The sequence below is a fragment of the Molossus molossus genome, unplaced genomic scaffold, assembly GCF_014108415.1.
Source record: "Molossus molossus isolate mMolMol1 unplaced genomic scaffold, mMolMol1.p scaffold_m16_p_1, whole genome shotgun sequence".
Taxonomy (NCBI): Eukaryota; Metazoa; Chordata; class Mammalia; order Chiroptera; family Molossidae; genus Molossus; species Molossus molossus.
This window is the reverse complement of record NW_023425344.1, coordinates 210,877,134-210,898,303: the sequence shown is the minus strand read 5'-3', so window position 1 is coordinate 210,898,303 and position 21,170 is coordinate 210,877,134. Positions and strand designations below refer to the sequence as shown.

At 37.4% G+C, this 21,170-nt stretch overlaps 1 protein-coding gene across 47 annotated transcripts in view; it reads right to left on the bottom strand.

Annotated features, from left to right (window-relative positions):
- The window catches only part of FBXO34 (F-box protein 34), a 130,150-nt gene that overhangs the window by 96,747 nt on the left and 12,233 nt on the right, over window positions 1-21,170 (bottom strand). For 30 of the 47 annotated variants that reach the window (XR_004956736.1, XR_004956733.1, XR_004956757.1 and 27 more), the window contains 3 exons: window positions 14,845-14,926; window positions 13,650-13,782; window positions 12,154-12,192 (listed from right to left, as the gene is read on the bottom strand). The exons of 6 other annotated variants lie outside the window; for them this stretch is intronic. The gene's annotated coding sequence lies outside the window, so the exon portion shown is untranslated. Of the gene's footprint in view, window positions 1-12,153; window positions 12,193-13,649; window positions 13,783-14,844; window positions 14,927-15,844; window positions 15,876-21,170 lie in introns of those variants that run through there. 11 more of the 47 variants (XR_004956732.1, XR_004956759.1, XR_004956743.1 and 8 more) reach the window with 8 other exon arrangements.

Genomic DNA, 21,170 nt, shown 5'->3' with positions numbered 1-21,170 from the left:
CAGCAAAGCCCTACAGAACTCTTAAATCAAAATAGAGGATAAGATACTTAAAAACGAGACCAGGTGGAGCCCTGACTCAAGTAGGAGAAATGCTACTTCAATTAAATTAGTTTTACCAAGGTTGCTGCTGATAATCCAGTGAAAACTTATAACTCCTTAAAATTTCACTAAATTTTACTTGCAACAAGTATCTATTGTGCTCATATGCCAGGCACATCAGTCCCCTGGAATCTGTCTTCTTTCTCCCTTGGCTTGCTGCTGCTGCTTTTTTGAACACTTATATCTCTGTTCCACCCACTCAAAACACTTCAAGTTTCCCCACAATTCTGGGTTTTCATTATGCAAGCTCTCCCAGGGCAATTTCACCTAATCCTAAAACTTTGAGTACCATCTAGCTGCCAATAATTCCCCCACACCTCATCTCAAAAACCAACTCCGCCACTGAGCTTCAGATCCTATTTCCAACTGACAACCCCAAGTAGACATTAACAGACTAAGCCTCTTTCCAAATTTTCTCTCCAGAAAGCACAACCATCTACCCAGAGATCCAAATCAGAAATCTGTGACTCCTCCTAGAGCAACTGTTCTCAACCTTAGCTGCATATTGGAACCTCCCAGGGAGGTTGGGAAAAAAGAGTAATATGCCCTGGCCAGGTATCTTTGTGGGTAGAGCACTCACTGTCCCCATACACCAAGGTTTCAGGTTTGATCTCTGGTCAGGGCACATACAAGAATCAATCAATTAAAGCATAAACAATGAGAACAAATTGATGTTTTGTTCTCTCTCTTCCCCTTCCGCTTTCTCTAAAATCAATCAATAAATAATTTTTAAAAATAAACAATGAGTTAAAAAAAACAAAACACCTCATTCATAGGCCTAATAATATGAGAACAATGATCCTGTTCAGCCTTTAACAAACACAACTATAAAGTGCTTAACACAAATGCTAAGAGCACTCAATAAATAGGAGCTATCTTTATAACCACTTCAAATTTCAGCTCTTCTGAGGTCTTTCCTGAAGTTTCTGATTAATCAACACTTCTTTAAAAGCTATTTCATGAACAAAAAAAGAAACAAAAACAAAAAATATATTTATAAGTCCTTGTAAGGCAAACTTATAAAACTTAGGTTCAAATTCCTATTCCAATTTTTTCCAAATTTCCTTTGGTAGAAATGCTTGTAGTTGATTTATAAGGGGATCAGTAAAACTTTTTAAATAGATACATCACTGGAATCATGAACCTCTACTTGAGTAGGCCCATGAATAAACGAACACAAACCAGTGAGTAAAGACTATTGTTCACAGCCATTCAGAGAGACACTGATGAGCCATAAATGGATTAAAAAGGAGACACCAATATATCCCAACAAGCTAATAGGAGAAACCCATTATTCAATACAACGTTACTCGAAAGTGTTTGCAAATGACACATTCAACTCTGTAGTGATATCAAAGCACCCTTGTACCTCTCCTCTTTGGTGCTCTTTTGTATTTTGAGTATTTCCAAAAGAGAGTGATGAAGATTTAAAACAGCCACTATCTTTCAAAGTATAATGTTTGTTTGTGCCCCTTGCCCCATGATGTTAGCAATCTGTCTACTTTTTCCTGAAAAAATCTGCAGAGATCAGCAAATGGTGAGTCAGTGGGTTCATTTAAGGCTGTAGAATTCTGCCATTTTTACCCAAGATGGCCAGTTTCTTATAGTTTTAGCACAACAACATAGCTCACAAACAGCCAGGAATGTGTCAGAAAACCAAAAAATAAAAGCTACCAAAATTTGAGACCGGAATAAAGGGTAAGGGTTGGTTTTATTGGATTATTGTGTTTGCGTTTACCTAAACAATTAGTAGTATATTTGTGTTACAAATAAATTACAATAAAGTTACATATTTAAAAAATAAAACATATATGCAAATACCACTAGAGTATGTAAACATACTAAAAAAAATCCTTTTCAAAAAAATTGGTAAATGGAGAGGGGCTTACAGTTGTTAGCTGAAACAAGACTCAATGGAAATAAGCTTTATTTATGTTTATAGTGCAGTTACCAAGGTATATGGATGGTGGGAAACAGGTTTGCTTCCCCCCCTTTTTAAAGAACTATGTGTGTGTGTATGTGCGCGATATATATATATCAACCACATTTCCAAATGGAGAGAAACATAGATATTAAGTAGAGCTATAAAAACCTAATAATGTGGGTAAGCAGTGAGAAGAACGGTATTTTCCAGTTTTGATTTTGTAGATTTGGGGAAGACTTTATTTTTTAAATCCTCACCCGAGGATATTTTTCCATTTATTTTCAGAGAGGGAGAGAGAAACATTGATTTGAGAGAGACGCATCAATTGGTTGCCTCCCACATGACCCTGACCAGGACCAGGAACCAAACCGCAACCAAGGTACATGCCTTGACCAAACTGAACCTGCAACCGAATCTGCTACTGCGGGCTGATGCTCTAACTGCTGAGCCAAACTGACCAGGGCTTGGGAAAGTCTTTAACTTTTTAAAAATATGTTTTTATTGATTTTTTAGAAAGAGAAGAAAGGAGAGAGAGAGATAAAAACATCGATCAGCTGCCCACTGGGGATCGAGCCCAAAACCCAGGCATATGCCCTGACCAAGAATCGAACCGGGAGCTCTCAGTCCACGGGACAACGCTCAATACACTGAGCCACATCAGTTGGGCAAAGTCTTTAATTTTTTATTGTTATTGTTAATCCTCACCCAAGAATATTTTTTCCATTCATTTTTTTAGAGAGAGTGGAAGGGAGGAAGGGGTGAGTGAGAGAGAGAAAGAAACAATGATGCGAGAGACACACATCAATTGGTTGCCTCTCACATGCACCCCAGCTGGGGCCAGGGATCAAACCTGCAGCCCAGGTACTTATCCTTGAACAGGAATTGAACCCAAGACCCTTCTATGAACAGGCCAACACTCTAACCACTGAACCACACTGACCAGGGCTTGAAGTCTTCAATTTTTAAATGAATAAAATATGCATATAATCTGAAGTTTAACTATTTCCAATATGATATTTGAGTCCTTTTTATAACCCATCCCCAAGAGGTCACACAGTCTGAACCTCTCTAATGGTAGAGAAGTCATTCCACTAACAAAGATTGTTCAACCTCAGAGAGCTGTGCCAAAGGACTAACAGCATGCTTTTCAATCGTTAAAATCTAATGCAAAAGGAAGTTTATTTCATACCATCATAGTATCAGACCCTGGTATATTCAGGGTCCCAAGTTTATGGGGGTATATGAGGTAAATCTCAAGTGTTTCTAAGCAGATTGCCAAGCCACGTGATATAACCAAGAACTTTCCTCAAGAATCCACCTGTATTCCCAGTAGGGAATGGAACCATGATAACTGCAACAACAACCAAGCAAAAACTTGCTAGTTCAATTCACTTATAAATATATTTACTATTATGAATGGATTTTCAAACAAACTGCTGAAATTTAAGGAGCTGAGAATTGTTTTGTTTTTGTTGTTGTCCTTTGTCACATCCAAAGAGTGATTTCTATTGTAATGGAACAATGCAGGCCACTGTGGATACCTTCTACTCCAGGCAATGCATGCACAATGTCCTTGACTATTTCTCAAACTCTACTCTGCTCCAATATGCTCCACGTACTATTTGTTTTCAGTTTATTCCAGAATAGGAACGTGAATCTACCCTGCGTAATTAAGGAATAGTAGGAGCAAATACTGATGGTAAGATTTTGGCTCAGAATCTCTTCTCAAGCCCTGACACTCTTAAACTCTTTACCACTTCCATTATTCACCAGAAAAAGAAAATGGTTCTAGTTCAAATCCTAGACAAATCCCTTATATTATGACATGTTTGCCCAGAGTGGTTAGACTGGATTTAGAAAGAACCTTGCCAAAGAAGAAAAAAAAATTTTAGCCTCTAATCAATTCTTCTCTAAACCCCAGAAACACCATAAAATGTGTTTCCTATATCTAATAAGTAACCACTTAGCACTACTTTCTAATTATAAAGTCTATTTTAGTATTCAGACCCACTGCTACCTATGAGAAAAATAACTTACTAAAGGGAGCATCCTTGAAAAGACTCCTTTATCCCTACCCAATAACATCCTCAATAGGTTCATAACGTATAACGAAACCAATTTACCATAGGCTAATTAACATAAGAATTAAGTTCCTAGGCCATCTCATCACAAAATAATGCTAAACAAAATGATATTAATCAAGGACCTGCTGTACTTTCCCCCAAATAAATACTACGGAATCACTTCATGTGAGCAAGGACATTTTAATTTCTATCCTACTAACTAGTCTAACGTTATGCAAACTTCCTATACCACCAAGCAGAGGAAAACTAAACAGAGAAATTCCAGAAGTTATCTTCATTTAATATCCTGCTATTCAAACCTAAAGGCTTGGTTGGAATACTCCTGCTAGTAAACTGTTTTGAGGCCTCATGAAAGAAACTATCATTTAAGGAACTAAAAATTACTCCTTTACTTTTTTTACTAGATTTTCTGCATGCAACTATACAACCAGTTTGCCCTTCCTTGCTGTTGGAGCTACATCTACATCTTTTTTTTTTTTTTTATCCTCACCCGAGGACATTTTTCCATTTTTTGTTCAGGAAGAGTGGGAGGGAGAGAGAGGAACAGAGAGAGAGAGAGAAACATCGATGTGAAAGGAACACATCGAGTGGCTGCCACCCGCACAACCGACCAGGGCCGGGGACAAACTGCAACAGAGGTACGCGCCCTTAGCGGGAACCACTAAGTCAGAGTCAGAGTTTTACTCACTAACTCACCTAAATTGTACAAATAGTCAGCAGTGTGGTAAGGAAAGTCTCTCAGTATTCCACCATAATGGGGCATGCCAAAGCAACAAAAAACTTTTTTTTTTTTTTTTTTTATCCTCACCCGAGGACATTTTTCCTTTTTTTGTTGTTGTTGTTGTTCAGGTAGAGTGGGAGGGAGAGAGAGGAACAGAGAGAGAGAGAGAAACATCGACGTGAAAGGAACACATCGAGTGGTTGCCACCCGCACGACCGACCAGGGCCGGAGACAAACTGCAACCGAGGTACATGCCCTTAGCGGAAACCGAACCCAGGTCTCTCTGGACCGCAGGCCGACGCTCTAACCGCTGAGCCAAACCGGCCAGGGCCAAAAAACTTTTTTTAAGGAATGATTTCCTCCTGCCAGTCCTTCCCTAAACATCCATTTATAAAGAAACTTTCAACATTTCTCAAGTCCAAGAAATAGGAAATGTGTGTGTTTTATATGAGAACAAAACTTCCCTAACAACCTGAGTGCATTTCTCGGCATGAAAAATGTTACTTTTTCATTCCTGGTTTTCTGACTGTGTTCCAAGACTACTTTTCTTATCACGTTGCCTTTACTGAGATCCTTTTTGGGTATGGAGAAAGAAGAGGACCCTCAAAGACTTTTATAAAAACATTTTCACATATACATTTCAGCACTTCAAGTAATAATTTCAAGTGTTCTCTGTGGTTCTAAAGAGAAAAACACAATCTAAAACTACCTAATCCTGCCCTGGCCAGGTGGCTCAGTTGGTTGGAACATTGTCTCAATGCACCAGAGTTGCAGGTTCGATCCCCAGTCAGGGAACATACAAGAATCAACTAATAAATGCACAAATAAGTGAAACAATAAATCGATCAATCTCTCTAAAAAAAAAAAAAAAATCAGTAAGTAAAATAAAAAATTTTAACTACCTAATCCTACCAAAATTTCTGCTGTGGGAAATCACCACCATATCTAAATCATGTAATTATTATTATTGGCAGAGAGAAAAGGAAAAATTAACACCTTCTGAAACTTTACTATACGCCAGGCATTTAATATATGTATTTTTAACTAAATCCTCATAACAACCTTGATAGGTAGTATTACTATTGTCCAAATAGTACAGATGAGAAAAGGAGCACTAAGAGGTTAAGTAACTTGTTAAGTAAGTTAGGTGTAACTAAGTGGCAAAACCAGATTTGAACCCAAGCAGTCTGGCTCCAATGTCTGGGCTGCTCTCTGCTATACTACACTCTACCCTAAAACTTCACTCTGAAATATAGGAATGATAACTATGTGAACATTTCCAGATCCTAGATCATTAACTCTCTTCACAATCCCAGTTATTTTTGAGACTTTACATTATTTAAGAAAAAAACCTGGCGGGTCCTTCTTTAATGAAATTAAACTGTCTGGAGAGAATTAACAGCTATTTTAGGCACCACTCTCTAAGAATAATGGGGGCCCTAACTGCTCACCCTAATGCAAAGCTCACACCAGCTGAGAGACTCTGTCTAGGTACAAAGATCCCTGTTTTATTATTGCTTCATTCTTCCATTGGATTGGTTAAATCAGAATCAAACCTCTGTAATATGAAAGAGACAAGAATCTGACAAAGGAAGAAACAATTCATAAAGCAGAACAGAACATGTTAAAAGCCTTATAAGTGAGATCCTCAGAGTCAAGATACTGTATCTATGAAGCAAGACTAAAAGCTGTGAAAAGGCAAAAAAGATTGAAAAAAGACTCTTAGGAAAAAAAAATTTAAGACAGTATAAGATATGAAGTTGTGGAGATAAAATCAAGAAAGTAGACCAAAAGGAAGATAAAAAATTATCAAAGGAGCCCTGGCCGGTTTGGCTCAGCGGTTGGAGCGTCAACCTGCGGTAGAGACCCGGGTTCGGTTCCCGCTAAGGGCACGTACCTCGGTTGCAGTTTGTCCCCGGCCCTGGTTGGTCGTGCGGGTGGCAGCCACTCGATGTGTCCCCCTTCACGTCGATGTTTCTCTCTCTCTCTCTCTCTTCCTCTTTCTCCCTCCTGCTCTATCTGAACAAAAAATGGAAAAATGTCCTCGGGTGAGGATAAAAAAATAAAAAAAAAATTATCAAAGGAGACACAGCATCAGTCCAGGAGGTCAAGCATTTGACTAACAAGAATTCCAGAACAAAAAGAAATTGAAGTGAGGAACTTTTCAAAGAAATATTAATTTTCCACAAATAAAAGATTAATAAGTTAACCGAAGAAGACTTTATAGAAGTCTGCCAATTAATAAGGCCCATTCACTGCTCAAATGAATAGAGGGCCAAACCAAGACATATCATTAGGAATTTTCAGGCAACAAAAATAAAAAAGAATCTAGCCAATAACAGAACAATACTTTTGAAGTTCTGACAGAAAATTATGTTCAATCTAGAATTCTATTCCCAGTTTAACAGATAAAAATATTTTCACACATGGAATTACTCATAATTTATCTCCCATACATCTTCTCTTAGCATGTACCCCAGCAAAACAAGGCAGAAAAACAAGAAAGAGGAATATATGGGAAATAGAAATATAATACAGGCAAGTGGTAGAATGTCAGCTGAGCAGTGCTTCTATGTAAAGCACAAGTTGATAGAGGGCATCAGGAGGAGGTTAAGTATGATAAAAGGAGATTCTAGAAATTTGATACTATCTTTTTTTTTATCCTCACCCGAGGACATTTTTCCATTTTTTGTTCAGGTAGAGTGGGAGGGAGAGAGAGAGAGAAACATCGATGTGAAAGGAACACATCGAGTGGCTGCCACCCGCGCAACCGACCAGGGCCGGGGACAAACTGCAACCGAGGTACGCCCCCTTAGCGGGAACCGAACCCGGGTCTCTCAGAACCGCAGGCCGACGCTCTAACCGCTGAGCCAAACCAGCCAGGGCGATACTATCTTTTTTTTTTTTTTAATCCTCATCCGAGGACTTTTTTCCATTTTTTGTACAGACAGAGTAGGAGGGAGAGAGAGGAAGAGAGAGAGAGGGAAACATCGATGTGAAAGGGACACATCGAGTGGCTGCCACCCGCACGACCAACCAGGGCTGGGGACAAACTGCAACCGCGGTACATGCCCTTAGCGGGAACCGAACCCGGGTCTCTAAGGACCGCAGGCCGACGCTCTAACCGCTGAGCCAAACCGGCCAGGGCGATACTATCTTTAAGAATGGAAAAATTAAATGAACACATGGGACTACATCAAACTCAAAAGCTTCTGCACAGCGAAAGATAAAATCATCAAAACGGAAAGGCTACCCACTGTATGGGAGAGCATAATTGCCTATGATATATCAGATAAGGGGTTAATTTCCAATACATATAGAGTGCTCATACAACTCCACAAAAGGAAGACAAAGAATCCAATTAAAAAATGGGCAGACGAACTAAATAAACACCTCTCCAAACAGGACATACAAATGGCTAAGAAACATATGAAGAAATGCTCATCATCACTAATCATCAGAGAGATTCAAATCAAAACAACAATGAGGTATCACCTCACACCTGTCAGAATGGCCGCCATCAACAAATCATCAAACAACAAGTGTTGGCGAGGGTGTGGAGAAAAGGGGACTCTAGTACACTGCTGGTGGGAATGCAGACTGGTGCAGCCACTATGGAAAACAATATGGTGTCACCTCAAAAATTAAAAATTGATCTTCCATTTGACCCAGTGATCCCACTACTAGGAATATACCCTAAGAAGCATAAAACACAAATAAGAAAGGATATATGTACCCCCATGTTTGTAGCAGCACTATTTACAATCGCTAAGATCTGGAAACAGCCCAAGTGCCCATCAGTAGACGAATGGATCAAAAAGCTGTGGTACATATACACAATGGAGTACTACGCAGCGGTAAGAAAGAAAGATCTCTTATCCTTTGAGACTACATGGAGGGACCTGGAAAGTATCATCCTAAGTGAAACAAGCCAAACAGAGAAAGACAAATTTCATATGATCTCACTTATTTGTGGAATATAATGAACATAACAGTTTGAGGAATGGGGTACTCCCAGAGATGCGGAAGCGGGGTACAGACTGACAATCCCCTAAGGAGTGGGGAGGTGGGGGAGGGATGAACCACAGATCTTATACGCATGTATGCATGAACAGTGGACATGGACAACAATCTGGGGAAGGGGCAGGGAGGGGAGAGGGAAGGGGGAATCAGTGGGGGAAAAAAGGAGAATCATCTGTAACAAAAATTAAAAAAAAAAAAAAAAAAAAAGAATGGAAAAATTAAGGAAGTTTAAAAATATATATATATATAGATAGCCCTGGCTGGTTTGACTGAGCAGTTGGAGTGTCAGCCCTCAGACCAGAGTCATGGGTTCAATTCCAGTCAAGGGCACGTACCTCAGTTGCGCTTCGGTCCCCAGCCCTGGTCAGGATCGTGTGGGAAGCAACCAATCAATGTGTCTCTCTTACATCAATGTTTCTCTCGCTATTCCTCTCTCTCTCTCTCTATCCTTCCCTCTCTAACTGAAGATAAATGAAAAAGTATCCTCAGGTGAGGATTTAAAAAAATAATAATAATACCAAATAATACCAAAAAATACCAAAGAATACAACTGAGAACTTTGATATGGGGAGGTAATGTCACCCTATTTTAACTTTAGAGAACTACCTTCCTTCCCATCCCAAATACATGTGATTCCAATGGGGCTGACCTCCCATCCACCCCCAACAGTGGGCATATTGCCAGGTTCTAACTATTCTAATCTAATTCTCTCCACCTTGCCATACTGACTTAGTCAGAAATAAGCACAGCCTAGAATCAGTACTGATGGGAGGAGGGGGAAAGAAGGAGGATCCTGAAAATAAAACTAAAAGAAGGAAAGCAGACATAGTAAAAGATCAATTCTTTAAAGCAAAGTTTGAGCACCTGGATCCAATCCTACCCCATCCTCCTGAACTCTAAGTTCTAGGGGGAAAAAAATTCATTTTTCACTTAAATTATGATTGAGTTGGTTTTCTAACACTCACAAGGATCCCTTACTAAAAGACTCCTCTTTCAAAGCAGGAAGTCAAAAGTTAGTGAAATAAAATAAATACACAGTATTTACCAAGGTGATCAGAGAACTAAAAATAATGATGTATCAGAAAGAAGATGGAGAATGCAGTAGTGGTGGTGGGAAATAATTCTTCATGGATCTCTATGTCTCGAAAGCAAGGCACTGTCTACTCTTTGTTCTGAACCATATTTTCAAGGATGTTCACATAGCAGTGCTGGAAGATAAAAAAATGCCTTCCTCCAGAGAAGGTACTTACTATCTCTCTCTCTGGAGATGGAGCGAAGGATAACATTATAAAATATTTAAAATCCCTAAACTCAGAGTTTCCTCCAGTAGCAAAACCTATTAAGTGAACAGGTATTATCTGGCCCTCTCTGCAGGACCCTGTGGAAACTGAGGCTCAGGACATTGACACAAATGAAGGCTGATACTCTGGCTACTGTTATTGCTCTGAGCAGCACTGTACATCTCTGCCTCTGGGCCTTCTACCAACACAAGAGTCTGTGTCTTCTACCAGCATCCATAAAACTGTGACAGTCTAACTTGCTAGCTTCAAGTAGAGAGTAAAATCTCAGATCCTTTACAATTCTTGACAGGTGGTAAATGGGAGCTAAATCTTTAATTGCAGAAAGTCAATAGATAATGTTTAAAACTGACAAATCAAGAAATGGAAGTGTAAACATATTAACATGGGGGATTATCACTAGAAGAATCACACATAGAAACAACTGCACTGGTTCCCCTGGGAGAGGGAAGTAAGGTGGGGAGGTGTAGATGGGACAAAGGGATTACTGTTTTCATCATAAACTCTTCTGAACAATTACATTCCCCCCCCCCCCCCCACCACCCATGAACATGTATTTGAGAAAGAAGTGCTTGCTGGCTACTTCAAAGGCAAAAAAAGAAGTGTACAAGAAAAAATTTTTTTCAGTATTTTCATCCCACTAAAATTGGATGTGAGTACATCAAGAAAAGTACCTTAAAAAAAAAGAAAAGTACCTAAGTAAGTATGGTGTTCTCATCATGAAAACAGTCTCAATGTATCACCAAAAAAAGTACTCGTCTTCCTTTGGAGAATTTTTTTTAAAATAAAATGATTCTAATAGTCATGTACACAATAGTGTCCTATAACTTCTCCTACACAAAGGACATTACTGGCTTCAGCAAGTAAATATGCATCCTTACACATGATTTCCTGCAACTGGAGATTCTAATTTACCCCACTAAATCACCATTGTTTTAAAACTGAAATTAAAATTAATTTATGATACTGAAGATAATCAGGTACTGTCTTTGATTATTTAGGACACAGTAGAAATATTTTCTATGGCAGGGAGAAAATATGCCATTTTACAAGTGAAAAATAGACAAATAGCTCATTAAGATACAAAAAGTAATTCACATTAAAGAATCAGAATTTTCTAATCAAAATTTGAAATTCAAGTAATTTTGTATGGTAGGCAGTGAATGACTGTTTCCATTAGTAAAATTTTATGCAAATTATAGGAAGTTTTTCTCTCAAAAATTTAGAAGAGTAGTAAAATCTACCTACTGTCTACCCCTCTATTCCTCCACTAAATTATAGTTCCTACATAGCCACATTATAACTTTTGCTTTCCCACTGAATCTAATTCTTAGGGAAGATGAAGGAAAAGCATATGAATTCTGCCCCAGGGATAAGCTAAACTGCTCATGAGCTAAACTATAAACTGAGTCTAAGTAAGAAGATCTGGTTAGGAGCCAGCTCTAGTTTTATTTAAAGTATACTTGATTATTTGCCCTGGCCAGAGCGGCTCAGTGGCTGGAGCGATGGCCCATGCACCTAGGGAACAGGGGTTCAATTCCTGGTCAGGGGCACATGCCTGGGTTGCAGGTTTGATCCTGGCCACAGCTGGGGCGCATGCAGGAGGCAACCAATCACTGTGTCTCTCTCACATTGATGTTTCTTTCTCCCCCCACCCCTCTCTCTCCCTTCCACTCTCTAGAAATCAATGGGAAAAAAATATCCTCAGGTGAGAATTAAAAAATAAAATAAAAAGAAAAATAAATAAAATATACTTTAATTTAGCATTGATTAACTTCAACATAATTTTACTACTTCAATCACAATGGCCTCATTCAATCTACTTTAGTCATGGAAAGCTAGAACAAATAAAAGATATACGGTCTCTTTGTGACATCAGAGTTCCACTAAGTTGTTTCTGATTTTTCATCTCTAGGTGCTCTTCACTAAGAAGGCATTTTGTGTAGGGAAGTTCCTCTATAGATCAAACTGCTTAGGTTTGCTTTCCAGCTCCAACACACTTACTTGGCTAGGCAAGCTGCTTAACCTCTAAGACTCAGTTTTCTGTAAGACAAAAGGAACAATCTTGCCTCAACTGATTGTTATAAAGATTAAAAATGATAATACACAAAAATGTGTAGCATAAGGGAAGGAAGGAAGGAAGGAAGGAAGGAAGGAAGGAAGGAAGGAAGGAAGGAAGATTGTCACCCCTCACTTTGTGGAAAGCCATCTCCAATAAGAAAGAGATGTTCCATCTGCACACACTGAAACACACTCAACCCTAGAGACTCTTTCTCATTTAACTAAACCACCACAGAAGGCTATGAGAAGCAACTTCACCAAAAAGATGTTAGAGGCTTGAGGCAGATTATGTATTTTATCAAAGCCAAAACTCAGTTCCTTTTCCACCAGGAGAATATCGAGTCCTTAAACTTTGTCCAGCTTTGTTTGCCTTGGTATCATTATGGAACACAGTTGTCTCCAAAAGCAAACTTTTAAAATAGAAATATTTTTAAATACTTATTTATAAAATGTAAATTATTTTATAGCCTACTTTCTCATGTTACTTTCTTTCCTACTTTCATTCATTCAACAAATGTTTGTTGAGCATCTATGAGGCACTTAGAATACAGTGAATAAATAGTTCAAGCCCTCAAAGAACTAATAATAATAACACTGTGGTGATAAAAATAAAAAAATTGGCAGTTAGAAAATAGCCACAGGGATGTAAACTACACCTTAGAGAATATAGTCAGTAGTATTGTAATAACTATATATTGTGTCAGGTGGGTGTAAGACTTACTGGGGGATCATTTTATAAGTTATATAAATGTCTAGCCACTATGCTGTATACCTGAAACTAATACAATATCAAATGTCAACTGTAATTGAAACATTAAAAAAAAATTTTTTTTAAGGAACCAAATGGAATATAGCTGCTAATTAATTTCTTTTTTTCCAATTAAGTTGAAGGGTACTTCAAGATTAGTTGAAAACATGGGTTCAAAAGGGAAAGGGATTAAGATGTTCAAATTGCCAGTCATAAAAATAGCCACAGGGATGTAAAGTACAGCATAGAGAATATAGTCAATAATACTGTAATAACTAAGTATGGTGTAAGATGGGTACTAGATTTATCGGGTAGATCAGTTTGTAAGTTATATAAATGTCTAATCACTATGTTGTACACCTGAAACTAAGATATCATATGTCAACTGTAACAGAATAAAATTATTTAATTAAAGATTAGTTGAAAACACATTTCTAAGGAATGTACATGATAAAGAATGTATGTGAGAGAAAACAAAGGACCTAAAAAAAATTAATGCATTTTAACTTTATGCCTTAATCGACTTTTTAATCGAGAGAGCAACTCCTGAAAAACACATTACTTGCTTGTCTTCCTGTTAGTTCACTGTGAGGTATTTATGGGTAGATGGGTTTCTCTTTTAATCTTAACCATCAATCTCCTCCCCTTAGGATTGGACAAAGTAAAGTGAAAATGCTGTAATATGCCTCACCCAATTACATTAGCTGGTTGTGTAGTCCATGTTTTCAAGGCATCTTAAGCTAGGGCAGAAGTACTTCCTCTTCTCTCTCTACTTAAATGCCTTATCAGGCACATTAGAGCCACCCTATGTCATCATGTTTTACCTATGGCATTAGCAAATACAAAAAACAGTGTCAACAAAGATGTGAAATAACAGGTATACGGTCAAACTGCAAATATTCTTTGACCCAGAAGTTTCACTTTTAGAAGTTTATTCCACAAGACAACCTATGAACAAGGTCATTCACTGCAGCATTGTTTCTAATAGAAAGATAGTCAAGACTCCACTACTCAACCTCCCTTGCACTCAGATGTGACACTAAGTTCTGGCTAACATGACATGATTGGAAATGTTATGAAGTGGCAGTTTCTAGAAATCTTCCTGTAAAAAAGGGAGGGTGGTGCTGGCATGTAACCTTTGCCCCTTCCTGCACCCTGTAGCTTTGAATGGGTCGCAAAAGCTGGAGATCCAGCTAGGTCAATGAGGATGCAAGCAACACACAGTGGAGCAGTAACAGTACAGAAAGAGCCCAGGCATTTGGGGGTAGAGGGGTTATGAAGACAGATTAGAGAGCTCCCTCTAACCTGCAGCCTTTGTTCTGTGCCATTAACAAAACTCATCAAACTGTCTGCTTAGTATCTGTGCATTTCGTTGTATTCATTATGCCTCAAAACAAAAAAAGAGAAAGCAATACCTCAAGTACTACTGTACACCAGCCCTAGACCACCTATCTGAACTTAAGACTTTGTTGTTCAACCCACTGTTGGTTTAGTTTGTTGTTGTTTTTTTAATCACTGATACTTTCTCCACACTACTATATTTGAAAAAACCACGATAGAGTGAAGCCGCGAAAGTTGAAGCGCGAAGTGGCGAGAGATGACTATATACCAATATGTAAAGAATGACATAATTAATTGAAAAAGGCAAGATAAGAGTATGTAGAATACGCTACCATTTATGGTTTGTTTTTTAAGGTAGGAAGAATAGTACTGATTACCTCCAATAAGAGGAAAAGTGTGCCTGAGAAACAGAAGAGAAAAAACTCACTTTTTTTTTTTAATCCTCACCTGAGGACATACTTAGAGACAGGCAGGGAGGGAGAGGGAGAGAGAGGGAGAGAGAGAGAGACATCGATGTGAGAGAGAAATGTCAATCAGTTAGTTACCTTCCAAATGCTCCCCACTCCAGCCAGGGGAGAAAACTCACTGTTTGCACCTTTTGCCTTTTGAACCATGTGAACACACTACCTATTCGAAAGAAAATAAATGTCCTTTAATCCCACTAAATATTCCATCTAATCTTTTCAAATTTTGATGTATGAATATTTTAATGATTTGAAGACTTATACTGCCTTTTGTTTCAAGATGAACTAATTACCCCAAGAACCACTAGACATATATGACAAAAGAATAAAAAAATGTTCCAAGGGTGGGGGGGAAGGGAATGAGAGTGTTGAGAACTCTTCTTTCAAGGAAAAAAGTCAAGAAAACATTTAATCAAAAAGAGAAGCATTGGAGTTATTCTACTGATATAAATATAACCTTTTAATTTCTCATTATCGGCTTTAGTGAAGAACAAAAGCAGCTAGCTAAACCAAAATGGCCAACAAGGGTTTTCTTTGCCTAGCTGAAGGAATCATACAAAAGGTTCTTTTTCTCATTAGCAGAGTGTAGGTTATAAAGAGTTACAACAAGTAACGTAAAAGTCTGTTATTCATATTAATAATTGAAAAGAGAATTTCTTAGAAATTTATCAAATTGACCTTAAGTGGTTTTCTTTTCTTAACACTATTTTAAAATCTGCATATATAAACCCTGTTACCTTTTTCATGGTATAAGCAATATAACAAAAGCATTACTAAAAATCTGCTGCACTCTTAAATAGACTGTTTAATTTTGTGTTGGTTGGCCAAGTCTTGGTCTGTACATACATGTACCTTTACATATGATAAATATGATTTTTGTGTATGATTAGTATATATATTTTATTCCACTTTCTCATACTTATTTCTATCTAATAATTAAATTGCACAAAATAAAAAATGTTCACTTTAGAAATATCCGTAAAATTTTGGATATTAATTTTTAAAAGGTTACTCAGTAAGAAAGTCTTTTTTCACAACAATGACAGATGATGACTATCCAGATGCTAGAGTAGAGGCCAACCTTCTACTGATCCATTTCCATTACAAATAACCTGTTAAGTGATAAATATAAACATTAAAACCCAGAAAGGAGATATCATTTATATCCTCTGGCTAATAACATTATGTACAAACATCTCATTGTTTCTAACAGGGTTGGAGGGTTTTAAAATAAATCTCTAGCCCTACAGAAATTCCTAGTCACTAGCGTATAAATTTCATTTGGGACCTCTGAATACATGTGAGCACAGACAATAATCATTAACCCCTTCAAAGTAAATGCTCCTAAAGGTAAAGACTACATTTTCCAATGCAGTTCTTTGTGTTATCCTATAAAGTAGAATTTCAGCAACATAGACTACATGAACATTCAAGTGCAGAACTGGCACACAATTAACATTTGGTGAATGAATGAACACTAACAGTTTAGAAACAATACAGTGCACATGGAAATAAAATTAAAATTAAGCTTTACTTCTCTGAATAATCTGTCTACACTATAAGCATACAATACAAATGGCAAATTTCTTAAAGAAAACTGAGTAATCATACTGAGGGTCATTGATGAAGGCTTGACATAGTTTTCTTCTAAAGGGGAAAAAACCTATCTGCCAAGTACATTATACCACAAACAGAGAGCAGACTGACAGCTACAGTGGGGAAAGTTGGGGGCTGGGGGGGTAAGAAAAAACTCATGGACATGGACAACAGTGTGGGGATTGCCAGGGAAGGGGGGGGGGGCAGGTGGAGGAGGGCACAGGGGGGATAAATGTCGATGGAAGGAGACTTGACTTTGGGTGGTGAACACACAGTACAGTGTACAGATGACGTGTTGTGGAATTGTGCACCTGAAACCTATATAATTTTGTTAACCAGTGTCACCCCAATAAATTCAATAAAAAGGAAAAAAATGGCCCTGGCCGGTTTTGCTCAGCAGTTAGAGCATCGGCCTGCGGTCCAGAGAGACCCGGGTTCGGTTCCCGTTAAGGGCACGTACCTCGGTTGCAGTTTGTCCCCGGCCCTGGTTGGGTCATGTGGGTGGCAACCACTCAATGTGTCCCTTTCACATCAATGTTTCTCTCTCTGTCCCTCCCACTATCTCTGAACAAAATATTGAAAAATGTCCTCAGGTGAGGATTTTAAAAAAAGGAAAAAAATGTATCACTATTACTTTAATAAACCAATAAGACTAACATGCTTTGCAAGTAGAAAGGTAGGAAATTATGCTCATTGTATTTTTTATATTGGGAAGGGAGAAGGTAAAGATTTTCTCCTAACTTCTCCTAAATGATAAAAAGGTGAAAAAAAGGACAAATCTAATTAATTGCATATGGTATTCTCCAAACATACTAAATACACAGCATAACACAAAAATAATAATTACTCATATTTGATTCTAATAAAGTTTTACTTGATTCTACAGGAAACAAAGATTAGTAACTGTAAGAACAGTTCTTAAGAGACTTACTCAAGAAGCCAAAATCTTAAGACTTTCAAGAGTTCCCACTGGTCAAGAGGTAACATGTTATTTAAATCAGATCCATTAAGCAAGAAAAAGATTCAACAAGTCCTTGGTAAAAGAAATAAACGCTTAGAAATACTAGGGACACATAAAACTGTTATATTTCAGTAGTGCAACAAATGACGTGGTAAAGAGATTTTAAACTCCAAAATTAATGACACCTTTTAAAAAGGCATGCTCCCCTTTTTATGTCCCTTAAAAGGAGGGAAAATCCATGAGACTTCCCTAAAGAAACAATTCTTACAAGAAGCTTTACAACTCCTAATTCTTCACTAAAAAGGATAATTAAAATTCAAGCAGGATAGACAAGGTAGATTCACAATATAAAACAAAATAACAGCCTGGCCAGTTTGGCTCAGCAGACCAATGAGTCGCAGGTTCGATTCCAGTCAAGGGCACATACCTCGGTTGCAATTCGTCCCCGGCCCTGATTGGGGTCGTGCGGGAGGCAGCCACACGATGTGTCTCTCTCACATCAATCTCTCAATCTCTCTCTCTCTCTCTCACCACCCCCCTCTGTCTGAACAAAAATGGAAAAATGTCCTCAGGTGAGGATAAAAAAAATAATAATAAAACAAGGCAACTACAATAAGAATCAAGCAATTTTTTGGTAATAAACACAAGAATATCTTTTGTTTTTTGTTTTTTTAATCCTCACCTGAGGATACTCTCCCAATTATCTTCAGATAGAGTGTGAGGGAAAGAGAAACATCAAACTGAGAAAGACATTTCAACTGGTTGCCTCCCACCACGACCAGGGCTAGTGATGGAATCACAACCGAGGTACATGCCCCTGACCGGAATCGAAACTGCAACTCTTTGGTCTGAGGGCCGACTCTCCAACTGCTGAGCCAAACCATCCAGGGCAACCCAAGAATATCTTCAATGACTAAGAAAATCTATAATACAGAGGCTAAACCATTAGATCAAATAAAGAACAGAGAAAATAAAATAATGCATTTTTTTAGATTCAGAAATAAAATGGTAACATGGTTTAAATTTTCACTTAAATTTCAAGATCATCGATTTTTTTAAATTCAGTAGTTCTAAAATGTCTAATACTATAATTTTTAAGTGTAAAAATATTTTATACTATTGCCTTAAAAATAAATAAATGCAACTAGAGTGTAAAGTTATGTTTTAATTTGAAGAAAAAGTTACAACCTCCTGCTAGTAAAATGAAATGTAAACTTTCTGGAAATGTTAATATTTATTTGGACTAAAAATAATCAATTAATATTTCCCAAAAAGGGGGAGGGGGATCTCACATGGTGTTAAACAACAAGACAAAAAATAAATTGTTAAATAAAGGCTGCTATTTGCCAAAGAATATATAAAGGAACTGTAAAATAGCGCTAAGATAAAAAGTGACAGAGGTTAACTTAGTATAGTGCCTGACATATGAAACATACTGCACTTTTTTTAGTAAATGAATAATAAATAAACAGGCCTTGAAATTCCACAAGTTAAAAATGATAGTGTATCATTAGTTTATTAAGCTAACTATGTAGCATGTTAAATAAAACGCAGGCAAATAAAATATCAAATGAAAGATAGGATTCCTATAACATAAAGTCTGTCTGCAGTATCCTGTCTGCAGTATCCCGAATAAGCTAAAGCATTGTGATGGTGGTAGAGCTCAAAGACTGCCTAACTACAGGCTAAGTTACTGGTGGGTAGAAAGTACGGAGAACCTCCAGAGAATAATTCTGATGACTGAACTTGAAATAAAATCTCTTGTCCTACTTTGGAAACAAGTTTACCTCTCCTGGTTCCTGGACAATAGAGCACATGTATCCTTTGAGACTTCCTTGTTAAACTCACATTTCACCTTCAGAAACTCCAGCTAATCAATAATTCCCTACTGTTGGTCCAAGAGTGATTTTACAGCTACAAATAAAACTACTTTATAATTTAATTTTTAAAATTTTCAAGACACGAATGAATATTTTAATACACAAACTCCTACAACTGAATCTGCTAGGTGTGCAAGTTAACCAGCAGAGGAGAAAACAAAACAGAATTTCAAAAAACTTAAAGCTACAAATTTAAACAGTCCAGGTATAACCCAGATATGTCCCTAAAGATAAGGGGGAAGAGCTAAGCCTTTAATTATGTGTCTACAATTTGGGGACATAAAATACAAAGCTTAGAATTTAGTAGGGGAGATAAGACTAATACTCAGGAAGCAATTAGCAATAAACAACAATATATAATGAAGTGCTAAGTGGCTGAGCACTCAATATATACCACAGGAGTTCAGAAAATGGAAAGATTGCAGAAGGATTGGGGAGTCCAAGGAGGTTTTACCGCAACAGGCTTCTTATAATGGATGGTTATATTTAGAGAAATAGAAAGAGGAAGGCAAGGCTGAGGAAACTGCCTAATTGAGCACCAGATTTGTTCCAGGCAGTCCCAGAGACATGATGGAGGAGGATGGGATGCACCATCTTACAGAAAGTCTTAAGAGCTATTTTTAAATGTGATGCCACAGAAACCTAGTGCAGGAGAGTAACATCCCAGTGGAATTTTTGTTCAATTAACCTGGAAACTGTATAAAAAGATTGAAGAGAGCAAATAATGGATTTATGAAAACTGTAATAGAGACAGTTATAGAAATCTGAATTCAGAATGATCATTGGTCTAGATCTGTGCTGCCTAATACAGAAGGCATTACCCACATGTGGCTTTTGAGCACCTAAATATCACCAGTCTAAGTTGAGATGAGCTTGAAATGTAAAATGCACAATGAATTTCAAAGACTATATGAAAAAAGAATGTAAACTAGCTCAGTAACTTTTATATTGATAACATGTTGAAATCATGATGTTTGGAATATACTGTATTAAATATTATATTATTAAAATTATTTTCAGATGCTTCCTTTTACTTTTTAAAATGTGGCTAACAAGAAAAATTTTAATTACATGTAGCTCACATTGTATTTCTATTGAACAGCACTGTTTTCTGGAACAGCACTTCAACTTTCCTGACCCTCCCATTCCCATGGTTTAAAATAATTTTAACATGGTCCTATAAATATGTACATATATACATGTACCATTGCACTACTACATCTTACATACAGAATAAACATATGTAAAAATAAATACTCAAAGGATAAGAAAAATAAATAGAAGTTCTAATATTTTTCTTTTTGCAACCCAATGGACTATCATACACACTCCATTTTGGAGGCCTAGGTTGTTAACAGAGTGACTGATCAGGAAAAGACAAATCCAAGTAAAAGATTTACTAAAAATTTAATAAATGGTTAACTATGAGAACAAGGGAGAGGGAACTGGCTAAGTATGACATAATAGACATCTATTATTTGCTACTCAGCACCCAATAACCCCTGAATTTCTCTTGGGAATCCACTTCTCTCCCATCATTCTGTTTAGGCAGCAGTGACCCCTTCCAAGGGTAGGTCTATCTGGCTAAACCAATTAGATATCCACATTCTCAGTGACTGGTTCAGAAATGTCAGAATGTAACCCAAAGTCAATAAGATATTTGTTGGGGCTTCTGGGAAGAGAAATGATATCCTAGTAGTGGTTCTTAAGTTGAGGCTCACGGACTCCCCCCAAGGGGTTTAGTTATAGAATTCAGATGAAAAGGGAAAAACTATACCTTTACTTTCATTAACCTCCAACTGAAATTGAACATTTTCTTCCATTGTGAATTCAGTCAACAGACCACAACAAGTAGAAATCACAGATACTTTCCTGTCACATGATCACTGGTTACAAATACCTTTAAACAATGCTTATCACTACTTGGAATTTATTAGATTTATTTATTACTAATTGTTAAATAAATCTTA